Raw genomic sequence first — 13240 nt, forward strand, 5'->3', positions numbered from 1 at the left:
GGTAGGATGTAAGCAACTATGAAATTTCAAGGTCAACGGTCACAAAAATCGTTTTTTTGCGCTTTTTTTAGAAATATCTCATTTCCTATGGGTTTTTTGCTATTTGTATTTATTATCAATATTGTAGAATACAAAATTCTCTACAAATTTTGTTTAAAATTTTTTTTTATATGGTGAACCGTTTTCGAGATAGAGGGCGGAGAGCGTGCGGTCACTGCATCACTTCAGGTCAACTTATGCAGTTTAGATTTTTCATACAAAAGGATTTTCCCGCTAATTCCCGTTCCCGTGGGAATTTCGGGAATTCCTTGTTGTAACTAAGCTTTAAGTTTACTAAGGTACATGCCAAATTTCAAGCGTCTAACTTAAGCGGTTTAGATTTTTCATACAAAAGGATTTTCCCGCTAATTCCTGTTCCCGTGGGAATTCCTAAGTATACTATAACCTGCCCAGGAGTATGAAGAATAATTGTACCAAGTTTCGTTAAAATCCGTCGAGTAGTTTTTGTTTCTATAAGGAACATACAGACGGACAGACAAAAAATTTACTGATTGCATTTTTGGCATCAGTATCGATCACTAATCACCCCCTGATAGTTATTTTGAAAATACATATATTTCATGTACAGAATTGACCTCTCTACAGATTTATTATAAGTACTAGCGGCCGCCCTCTATCTCGAAAACGGTTCACCGTATAAAAAAATTTTTTGAACAAAATTTGTAGAGAATTTTGTATTCTACAATATTGACAATAAATAAAAATAGCAAAAACCCATAGGAAATGAGATATTTCCAAAAAAAGCGCAAAAAACCGATTTTTGTGACCTTTGACCTTAAAAATTAATAGTTGCTTACACCCTACCATATGTAGGTTTTGAGACAACTTTTAGGGTGTCAATATACAACTATTTACAGACTTACAGCTGGGTATCTCGAATTCCGAGATTCTTACCTAATTTAAGCTTAAATGACTGGACTATTCGTGCTATATTTATGAGGCGTTTTCGGTCCACCTTGTGGCTGGACGTTCCACGCTGCGTTTTCCGTTTTTATTGTATTATTAATTAGGGAGCTAAAAGCTTGTGTTCATGGGAGTGAACACAGGGGTGAATGTTCCAAAAAATGGCTGCGTTTGGCACAATTGGCACAATCGCTGTATTTATGATATCTGCCAGACAGTGGATTTGGCATAAGTACTCTCTCTGGCAGCCAACCAGGACTTCTGTCTGGGTCAGTGAACTTTTGACTGAGGCTTTTTAATCTGTACTTGATATAAAAAGGTTATAAAAGTTTGTTTGTCACAAGTAATCTCTGGAATTACTGAACTGATTTTGAAAATTATTTCATCAGTTGTTAGCTACATTATTCTGCTGTAATATAGGCCATAAAATCCATGCGAAAAAAGGCAATTTACAGAGGAAAGCAATTGTTTTATCAACGGGAACCTCGTGTCGACTGGTCTACTAAATATTAAGCCATGCCTTGCCTTTACTGAGATAATTTAGATCAAAATTTTTAGTAACGAAAACACTTTTTAGTTAATCGATTTTGAAATACTCCAAAATCGATTTAAAAAAACAAGACTCGAGAGCGTTATAGGGTAAGTGTGCTAGTTTTCGTCCAATTATCGGAGTTGCCAACTTTGTGATGCGAAATGAATATCTTAAAATACCCTTACTCATATGAATCATATGTCATTTTAATCCTTATATAGTCTACTTTACGTTAATATTATATGACAATAAGTAAATACCACGGGTTTTTTTATAAAAAATATTTTATGCAAAAGAGGCGATTTCACTAGTTTTCGTCCAAAAAATCAGTTTTCGTCCTAGTGTACGCTAGTTTTCGACCACTGTGTAGAAAAAAGAGTGCAGTTGAATTATTAACTTAAAACCAATTCTACAATACAGTAACTATGGATTGTGGTATATCATTTGAAAGGTAAATTTATTAGCTTTCAAATGATATCAAAAAGATTTAAATAAGTTTCTTACCTAAATTTAGGAAAAAATTGCAATAGGTCGAAGGACAAATGGACGAAAACTAATCTACAGGAATAGCTAATTTTGGTTTTCGTCCACCCCAGTGTTTGCTCATGACGTCATGGACGAAAACACAACAACGTTTAAAGCTGTTTTTTGTTTTCGTCCACATCTTTTTAACGGTTTTTATGGGTTTATCACTGTTAAAAAGTGGACGTAAACTAAAATGTTTAATGTAATAGCAATAAAGATCATATTGGAAGAAAAAACATTGTATTTTGTAGGTCCATTGAAGTAAAAATGATTATTAAAAATATTAACTAGGTGTCAGGGTTTCCGTCCACGTGGACGAAAACCAAAATCTTGCAAAATTGTTATGCTAGTATTAGTCCACTTAATTATCTAAGATTTCTATACAAAAACTTTAATAAACCCTTAAAATAGTGTTTATTATGCTAATAATTAGACATACTTGCCAAAAACATTACGTAAAGTAGCTAAAACAGTAATTAAACATACCATGAAAGTTCCCTACCGGCACGTTTTTTTTCTAACTTGACGACGTTTTCCAGTTACCTGTGTGCAGCAGCAACTTCCGTAGATTTTTTTGGAGTTATTACTTGTCAAATTACATTTTCATGCAGGCAGAACTGTTACTTAGATATTATAGATTGTAAAAAGTCCAAACTTGCACGGAAAGTTAGGTTTGTATTCTAATTTTCCGTATTTGTTTGTGGCAAGTCGGTCAAATGGACGAAAACAGGAGCTGGACGGAAAACCGGCGCAATTACCCTACAAAACTTTGTATGTAAAACTATCTCCAACCGTTTGATATATCGATCCTTCTTGAATTCCAGACTAAATAAATTGAAATGCCTGTCTGTTATTCCCTAGTCTAGACGAAATGAGGGTTGCCTATTTTTAACCTTTGCTTCAGGTCATGGGCTATAGGTAAAGTTAGAGTCAAAAGAAACTGACATTTTTGTAGTGAAATACAATGACGTTAATGTTTTGAGTGATTTTTGAGTACCTATCTAAATCTATCTTTGACAAGTAAATTACTTGTAGGTTCTACATCCTTTTCTGCCTAATATCGCTTTTAATGTGGTAAAAAGAGACAAAAGAGCGTTAAGGAAAACAGTGTTTTATGACTGCTTAGTTTTTTATGAAAGGGGTTAGACAGTAAGTACCCACAGCTAAGGACTGTGAGATTTTATGCAGTTGTATAATGTGCGGGCTGTACTTTTTCATGTTCGAAATACGAAATACAAACAAAAGAACTTTTTTTTCTCTATGATTCTGTCAATGTCGATTGTCGAGTGCCAAAAAAACTAAAAAGTATTTAAAACCAGCCAGTACCCCAGATTCTGATTGTCGTGCCCAAGGGAGCCTTGTTTGCGCGCTTCGATCCCGCGCCGGGCAAATATTTGCCCGAATGAATGTGCTTCCAATGGGGACGAAAAGGTTGTAATGCATAAAATTATTTTCACATTACCACCCCTACTCGTCTGATGGCGACTAACGGGCAAATATGAAATTCTCCTTAACGGGAGGTCAAATCATCTTTTTTTTTCTTAAAAATGGAGAGAGTCGTTCTCTTGCAGTGGAAACTAAATGATCTAATGATTTCACATCAGTTTTTGTGTGCCTCGTATGAGAAATAAGAATTTAGTGCTTAAAGTATAGCTAGTACTTTTGCTCTAGTTACAAATTAAAATCGTTTTTATGGTGTATGCCTGTTTTATTACTTATAATTTCGTTAATTTATTCATTTATCTAAACCAATAAAACACGTTTTTATTTCAGTGCTTATCATTTTCAGATTGCGTCATGATTTTACAGTTATCCTCTCTATTATGTTATGATAGTGCTTTTATATAATTGAAAAGTCGTGTATTTTCCCTGTAAATTAGAAGTTATTAATAATTTACTGATAATATTGATTGATATTATAAATAAGCGAGTAAAAAGTTACTAAACAAGAATGTGCGTCACATTGTTTTTTGTCTCTTATTTGAAACGTTTCCAATAAAGTTGCACGTACTCTATCTAAAATTGCCACGTAATGAAACGTAACTCGCAAAAAGACAAAGCACGATCAAACGTAAATATCTAATATGAAGCATAACAACAATGAGTTTCATTTATATCCTTTGATCGAACAGGAAAGTGAGGCTCATTCAGTTCCGATAAAGGGCCGAAATAAAAGCCGTCACAGCGATATTTGTTTACCAATGTCGTCCCTCATTCATATCATTATTCGCGAGCACCGTAGATAAGGGGCGGGCTGAAAATGTCATTACATTACGAGGTGGGGAGGTCCTGAGCCTCCGAGGGCTCAGACAGTCGAGTTTCACCCTCTGTGCAGGACGCCCGGCCACGCGAAGTACCGCGAACCGAATCAAACTGATCGGTGTTCTTTTTTAAATTCCATTTTCAAGTGCTGTGAGTGACTTTGTTTTTAAATTGGATTGACCGAACTATTTGGTGAGTATCGCAACCTTTTTTCATCGATTGCGTTTGACAGACGTCATTTGATTTGGCGCGCGTTTTTTATTAATGGCGATGGTTAAGCCTTTTATTTTTCTTTGTTATTGGTAATAGATCGTTAGTTAACGTTTCAATGTCGGATTAAATATTAATTGAATCGATAACCTGTTGAGTCGTAAGTGGTCGGGTTCAATTAACTTTTTAATGAAAGCTGCGGGTTCGCTCGGTACAATATGGCTGGATTTATTAATGAGCATATTCGTTAGGGAGACAGGTTTTTGCAAAATTTCCCGTTACCTTTCAGTAACGAGGGACATTATTTAAAAAATTTAACTTGTTATAATCATGAATTCATGACTGTAAAACTCTTACTTACTGTTTATTGTGAGCTGGGGCTCTACATCGTTAAAAATAATTTTCACCTGTGCAATTCGCTATTTGGCCGGTTTTTTAAAAACTATCTTTGACTATATAAAAAAAAAACTCAGTACGTTTCCAAAAAGAAATAATATCGCACTGTTCAAATAAAAAACACCATCTACCTATTTTATGGAATTAGTATAAAATAATGGCTTTGTACGTTTCTCTCACAACAACGTTTTCGCATAATATTGTATTGTCGAGCATTCATTGTCATGTAAATACCCTTGCACACAAGCGAAATACTTTATAATATGATAATATGATGATACTTCGGGCGAGATACTTACAATAAAGATTCTGCGATACAAATCTTTAGAAGGAATATAAATTCGTCTATTGTTGTCAAACCAAACGCCGCGAGAAAAGACATATTTTTTAATACTATTTGACCTACAAGAAAGTATATCTTGGCCAAATTTTAAAATTAAGTTAGTACAGAGCAAAGATGTTGCTAAACACATCCTTTAATTAATCAATATACTATATAAAAATCTCCAAAAGCATGCGTACTCTAAAAGAGTTCATAATGAAAACTCTAAACTACTAATTATTTTTTCTCTAAATTATATTAAGTGTGTTCAACTAACAGTACCTATTTGTACCTAATTGAAAACGTGGCTGCATGGCATATCATATGCTTTTGCCTTTGCTGAAGGAAAGAAAAGAACAATAAAATTCTATGATCATACTTTCTATCCTACTAATATTATATGGGTGGATGTTTGTAGCTCATTCACGCCAAAACTACTGAACAGATCTTGATAAAATTTTACAGTATTAGCCTAGGCGCAAACCACCGACTTTTAGTCGGCCGATAGTTGAATCGGGCTGTTAATCAGTATGAACATGTATGGAAGTGCGCACATTACACCGATTTGGTATCGGCCGATTCTTCATACAAATTAGAATCGGGCCCAACTATCGGCCAACTAAAAGTCGGTGGTTTGCGCCTAGGCTTATTGTTCATTTAACAGATAATAAAAATGTTACTGTGACAAACTAAATTTCATCCTAGTTTAGCCATAAACTGATTCTTTCAGACTTAAATTCATCATCGCAAAACCTACTAAAATACAGTCGAACAAATTAGAATCATGTCCAGACAAAGGGAAATCCTCAGGCGCCTCTAATGTGGATTGAAATATTTTATAAGAAAATACACTCTGCTAGAATTTGGCAGAGTGGCTCGCAGTTAGAGACGCCTACCACTGGTTTTGTACAATTTTAACAAAATTTCTTCATTCTTATTCTAAATTAGCTATGCCCGCGAATTTGTACGCATGGTAATCGTAATTTTCCCATGTTTTCTTACCGTAAACTTACCCTGGACTACGACAATCATTTCAAAACCAAAATAAGCCGTATCGTAACTTGTCGAAGATCCTATTGAAAATGCTTAATGCGTAATTGCTCGATGGATCGACGATTGCAGTAAAGAAGTAGTAGTTAGTGGCTGATGAAAAAACAAGGAGTTCCCACTTTGTGGAGGCTTTCTTCAAGCAATAGATTGCTACAATGTGATGGATGCAGGGCGCTACCAATCGATCAACGTGGAAAGCACTAGGGGAGGCCTATGTTCAGCAGTGGACGTCCTATGGCTGAAATGATGATGGTGATGATGATGAATGATGAAATGGACTTATTTCGTACATTACCTAATTCAAGTGGCATAGAAAATTCTGGAGAGTCCATCAAGACACGCCCTCACGAAATAGCCAAATGAAAACAAATCTGCAAAAGCCGAAACAAATTCAAATGGTAGAGGCGTGCCGAGCTACGTAGCTAGTGATGTACAAGGCTTGAAGCCTCTGAGTCCTTTTGTCAAAAGCTCGGCGTCGTTTACAGGACTCGCCGCGTTTAAATGAAATCAAAATAAAAAATATAGTATGTAGGTATATTTCAGGGCACTTATACACGTCCCAAATATAGCTTCTGGGGATTCTTGGATGGCTCAAACTTGGAGTGCAAATGCGGTTTTGTTGTGGCGAAGAAGCACATGATGTCGTGCCCTGCGTGCCCAAACAACTGCACGCAGGAAGATTTAATGAATGCTACTGACAACGCCACTCTTAGGCCTCAGCCTCGAACTTAGCGGGCAGCGGGGCGGGAGCGGCGGCGGCGCTGGAGCGGGGCGGGCAACGCAGACCCGTTCTCGAAACAAGCGGGCAGCTCGCGCGGCGCTTTAGCGGCGAAGTGTTGTGTTCGGGGTTGTGTTGTCGAGATATTTGTTTTTATTTGCAAACGAAATGTCTGAACAACGGCGACAATTTTATTTCGATTCAAATTTATTCCTAACGCTCGATTTATTGTGGGCAAAAGAAGGAGTGCGCTGCCCGCTCGTTGCCCGCTCCCTCGCCGCTGCCCGCTCGTTGCCCGCTGCCGCCCCGCTGCCGCGCCGCTGTTTTCGAGAACCGGTCTATTTGATTTTACGCATAAGATCCTGCCGCTCCCGCGCCGCCGCCGCCGCCGCCCCGCTGCCCGCTAAGTTCGAGGCTGAGGCCTTATAGCGGGGTTTTGGGCTGACACATAGGTTTATTGTCGACACGACAAAAAGAAGATATTTACTGGTGCTGAGAAGAAGTGACGGAATAATACTCTTACTGTTATCAGCGTAGTTTGTATGAAGCTCGATGACTCGGGACGGGACCTAGGAGTCTTTTTCAGAGCTCGAGCCGTTTCGAGAGCTCGATTGATAGAGACTTTTTTAGGGCTCGAGTCTTATTCTGCACGTTAGTTCTGATGGACTGCTAATGATTGAGGATAAGTAGTGGTAAAGGACAATAGATTACGCATATACGGTGCTCATTCTGTTTTAAGACATTCATCTTTTATAGCTTTAATTGTGGATTTTATTGAAGGCTTGCGTTCAACTTATTGGGTTCTCTTTTGATAGGTTAGGTAGGAGCTTTTTAGGTTCGAACTCTTTTGAAGCTCGCGTCTCTAGCTCACTGAGTCCTGCCAATCTCGAGGCTTCAAAAGTAGAATTCGACGCCTGGATATTTACGACTACATCACTAGTGCTCGGTACATAATTAATGAATGCTCGGGGAAGACAAAAGAAACAATATGATAATGCGGGGTCGATAACCTTGTCTTTATCACTCAATCGGGGGTTTTCGGGGAGAAAATACGCCGTTTCTATTTTAAATGTGGAATTGTGATGCGATGTTGTTTTCCTTTTAAGTCATTTGGGGGCCGTAAATTATAAATTGGTGAGGTTTGGAAGTTGTCAGCCTTTTTTGGGGTTATATTTTTATTTATTTTTTGTTGTTTTGTTAAGGTAGGTACCTACTGGCAGGACATGATTGTTTAGTTTCGGCAATACGAGTTTCATCATAGATGTTGGTTTCAGTAACTTGATTTTCTTTTTGTGAGAAAATCAATTTTAACTGAAGGATTCCAATACTAAATTATAGATGTTAAAGAACGGTTGCGTTATCTGATAATTACTTAATTCATTCGCCATTTCTAAATTAGTAACAATAACATAACCTTTAATTAAAACTAAATCTCTAAACCACATACTTGAGTATTGCTTATTAAATATCATATAGAAAACCAGTCACAGTCTGAAAATTAACAAACTATCTATTTGACTATTCAACCCGAACTTTGAGAGAGTTGTGAGCTAAAATGAACTCTATTACTGAGACACAAAGTTTTATTTATGGATATTCTCGATCAGACCCCAAAGTTGGTGATTGGAAAACTTGGGACTATCGACGTAGACAGAGATAGCTTATTCGCGGTTAACTTGTCTTGTTCTAGTTGGTAAGTCAAAATTGAGTAGATAGAGGAAAAGTTTTCATAAGGTAAATACTGCATTGGTTAACTAATATAAATATAACACTAACTATTTTATGGTATTTATAAAACTGGTAAAAAGGGACAGTATTTTACAGTAATATCATATTGTTTTCTAAATAAATCTACAAAGTGTAGGAAACAAAGAATAAACTGTCCTATTAGAAGAAAGAAGAAGAAAGAAAATATTAGTATTATTATAAAAAAAAGAGGAATAATACAGGGATTAGAGGAAATAATTTCAGGGGTTTTCCCTGAAACCTACACAGGGTGGAAATGAGAAGTGATCTCACTCGATTATTTCTAAGCTATACAAAAAATACTAGTTACTGATCCTGAAAGTGCTTCACGAGCTCTATGATACGGTATCAGTAAATAGGTAAATGTTTCTTGCTTCCGTGTATCGATTTTATATTTATATTTCTTTCATCATCCAGCTCTCATATGAGAGAAAAAATATGATTTTTTTATCTCATCTGATGGAAAGTAATAATTTGGCCGAAGATGGAAATGTTTTTTTTTTTTAATTTTTTTTTTATGTGATAGGAGGCAAACGAGCAAACATAAAACATAATAATAGCTCGCATCAATACTTATGACTATAATATTTTGTATATTTTAAAGACTGTAAACCCTTGAAAAGGAGGCTGACAATAGTGACTGAGTTTCTTGCGCTGCTTCTTCTCAGCACTGGCCCATTTATTGTCCCGAAGTAGTGGTAGGGTTAATATTGGGACGTGTAAAAGTGCTCTTTAAAAGCCTATTTGCAAAAATAAATGAATTTTATGAATTTTTACTGACTGAGCATATTGCCGGGGTACGCTTTCAGAAGTAGCCTGAAAGGGCGGAGTGGCCATACAAAAGACAATCGGAGTAGGTATTATTTTACTTCTATTGTCTGATATACCCTGTAAGACGTTATTAGATACTTAAGCCTTGTTCGTACTAGTCGAGTAATTTAGAGCTGACTTTTCAATCGTCAGTTATCTTTTAACTGGAGAATAACCTTGTCATTTTGACATATTTCCCATACTAAAACTGTCAATGTGCCCAACTTATTCTTCAGATATAAGTTATCTGACGATTGAAAAATCAGCCTTTAATATTCGAGTAACTCGCTTTTAGGGACTAAACTACATACACTCTACAGTATACAAATGATTGTGTTTTAAGGACAAAAGTTTGGCACATTGACAGTTTCAGTATGGAAAATATGTCAAAATGTCAATTTTATTCTTTAGCTAAAAGATATGCAAGCCCTTAGTAACCTACTCGACGGTGCTCAAACACTTTTAGCAAATTAAATTACTCAACATTTGACTGAATTACAAACCCGCACTCAAAGTAAAATAAGTATTACATTTCAGTTGTCACTTGTGCCGGTATGCACAATACTAAATCTCTTCATATCTTATCTTGATCACGTTCACAGTGTCAGCACATTTATCACGTATAGTGCTGATGCTGTGACGTCATTCACCTTTGATCTATATCGTATAAATAGTCACGCAGTTCACACTAATAAACAGATTAATATCAGAGACTAACTACAACCCGTGTCTCATTCATACGGTCTCCCAACATGGCATAAATTGGTGACCCCGACGAAGAAGACGAAGCTGACGAAGATGACACAAATTGGTGACCCCGACGAAGAAGATGAACCAAACGAAGATGCCACAAATTGGTGACCCCGACGAAGAAGACGAACCCGACGAAGTTGGCACAAATTAACCAAAGCCGACGACGAACCGGACGAAGAGGATGGTACCGATGAAGAACCCGACGTGAAGAAGATTAATCCAGCGATCCCAACGAAGCCGCAACGACGACGAAGATAAACACGAGAAGTAACCTCCATCACCACCATCTTCGGCATCAGCCTCCGCCATCCTCACTATCTCTGCCATGACATCAAATTGGTTACCCCGATTGAGCAGAGAAAATTACACGTCCGTGTCATCAACATCAACCATCGCGAAATCAACATCAATTAGCGAAAATTATAGAAGTCTCAGCAGTTCAGCAGTAAACGACAACATCAGCAAAAATTCAAGACCAAACAATGGAAAATGTGCTAACTCAGCTACAACAAGTGCAATTGAAATAATAATTGTGCCATGACCGTGAAAATTTTGCGACGCAGCAGTTACAGGCCAAGGTCGCCTAGTCAAGTAAGAAGATTTTGTTATTATAATATGTATCAACGTATGCAGAAAAATGTGAAAAATCATGTGATTGGAAACAAACGAACCAAGGAAACTAAAAATCGCACAGCCAGTACGGCTTCTGTGCTATTTACCCGTCTAACCGCCTTATTGTTACCGACTGAAAAAGTGGTATAAGGTTTTTTAATCGTTACGGGAGCAACATATCAGTGATAAGCAACAATGCCAAACGAGCAATATGTTATTATGCCACGAATGGTTCAAAGATAAACACTTACGGTGAGAAAACGCTGACTCTTAACTTGGGAATTCAATCATTTAGAAAAATGTGAGTCCCTCCAGAGCGAATAATTTCTTAGGTTATCCGATAACGAGCCAAGGAATCGCCCAACAGAGCAGAAATACTAAGCAATCGATGAATCGAAACAAAGTTAAGGAATTGAGAAAATTACGCAGCCGCGTATCGAAGTTGAATACTTTGAATATTTCAAGAATGATAATTTGCCTATCCTTTGGTCTTCAGAAGCCGATAACGCTTATGAAATGTGCAAGGACACAAGGCATGAACGCTGTGACTACAGCGCACCCATCGCGTAACGCCGAGCTTGCGCGAGGGCAACCCACGACTGTGAAAACGCCAGATAAGGAAGAAGCCAGTGGTTATGTTTTGTTATAATCTCATCTTTATAAACATTTCACCATTTTTCACCACATGATTTGTATAACGTAGATAGTTATTGTAATTTGCATTATGTAATTAGCACATTATTTTTATTTCTTGTATGTAAGTATGTAGAGATTGAACATTGAACATGTATTAACGTAGATAATTTATGTATGTTATTGTAATTAGCGCATTATTTTATTTTTTCTTATTTAAAGGGGGGGGAGTACTGTGCCGGTATGCACAATACTAAATCTCTTCATATCTTATCTTGATCACGTTCACAGTGTCAGCACATTTATCACGTATAGTGCTGATGCTGTGACGTCATTCACCTTTGATCTATATCGTATAAATAGTCACGCAGTTCACACTAATAAACAGATTAATATCAGAGACTAACTACAACCCGTGTCTCATTCATACGGTCTCCCAACATGGCACATCACTTAAATTGCTCAATGTGAGTTATTTTTGACGTCAGTTTATTAGATTATCATTTTGTTCAAAAATAGCACGCCAGATGCTACAGTATTTACCTTCTTGTACCGTTCCTTACAAATTGAAGGATTTGCCACACTGGATGCGGTCTGTGGTCTGCGGTCAGGTCAAAGTGTACGCAGCTTGCATCATGTAGCATTAACATTGTTGGTCTCTACATTTTGTACTCAGGCGATCTGACAGTGCGGACGCGAGTAAAGAACTCAAACTGACAGGTGCGGGCTGCGTTCATATTTTGACTTGGGCCCACATTGCGCTAATTAAATTGTAAAGTCTCCAATTCATTCGCCTTTCATCTCCAGTTGCGCTTGACTCGCGCTCCAATTTAATTCCAGATGATGTACAATTCGGTATCACGGTAAAGTTCACGCGCTCACAAAGACGAAACCACAGAATGCACTTTCCATTAATGATCCGAACACTTTATTTTTGAAACTAAAATTATTAAAACACAGCAAATGTTCGTAAAGCGTTTGACTTACGTTTGAGAAAAAGTAGCTTTCTTTCAGCTCACGTAAAGGCGCAGCTGTCATAACGATAGCGCGATATGGATTGGTCAAAAAGTTGATTTTCGTTCGTCGTCCAATCGCGTTGCAGTTGAAAATTTTTGGCGCAATCGGAGCCTGAACGCAGATCGCAGAATACATTCAGTGTGGCAAATGCTTTATTCTTTTATTCAAATGCAGACTGTGAACGCCTGATGTTTCACTCCAAATTCAACAAAGCGGGCGCTCAGTAAATAAAATTAAATGTAACATTCCTCATGTTCTTTCATTAGACGTCAGCGATTCGTTTAAATTGCAAATTCCTGTGTACACTTCTTATGTACCACCGTGGGTACAAATTGCGAGACATTCGTGTGTTCCCGTAATGTAGATTACAGCGTAGTATATTATACAGGGTGTTGATTTCAACCCTCGCCATATTTATTTAGGTGATGTATTATTATGACTTATATAAACGCATTATCCAAAAAAAAAAATTACAAACGAAATTGGAATTTTTAGCCAATATTTTCCGTGCGACATCAGCTGTATTGTTGCTCGCAATACTGCAATAGTTTACACTGCGGCACCCATCGAACTAAGCGGATCGCCATCGCTCGCTTATCATGTCGGAGAGCCTACTGAAAGAAGCCACGTAAAGTAGCTAGTGTGTAACGTAAAGTAATTATTCTGCAACTAAAGTTAAAGTTAGTCTTCA

At 37.2% G+C, this 13240-nt stretch overlaps 1 protein-coding gene across 1 annotated transcript in view; it reads left to right on the forward strand.

The window, feature by feature from the left end:
• Positions 1 to 4336: 4336 nt before the first annotated feature.
• The window catches only part of LOC135084482 (sperm surface protein Sp17), a 224368-nt gene continuing 215464 nt past the window's right edge, over positions 4337 to 13240 (forward strand). The window contains exon 1 of the mRNA XM_063979268.1: positions 4337 to 4474. The gene's annotated coding sequence lies outside the window, so the exon portion shown is untranslated. The remainder of the gene's footprint in view (positions 4475 to 13240) is intronic.

Source organism: Ostrinia nubilalis, chromosome 26 (genome assembly GCF_963855985.1).
Source record: "Ostrinia nubilalis chromosome 26, ilOstNubi1.1, whole genome shotgun sequence".
NCBI classification, from domain to species: domain Eukaryota; kingdom Metazoa; phylum Arthropoda; class Insecta; order Lepidoptera; family Crambidae; genus Ostrinia; species Ostrinia nubilalis.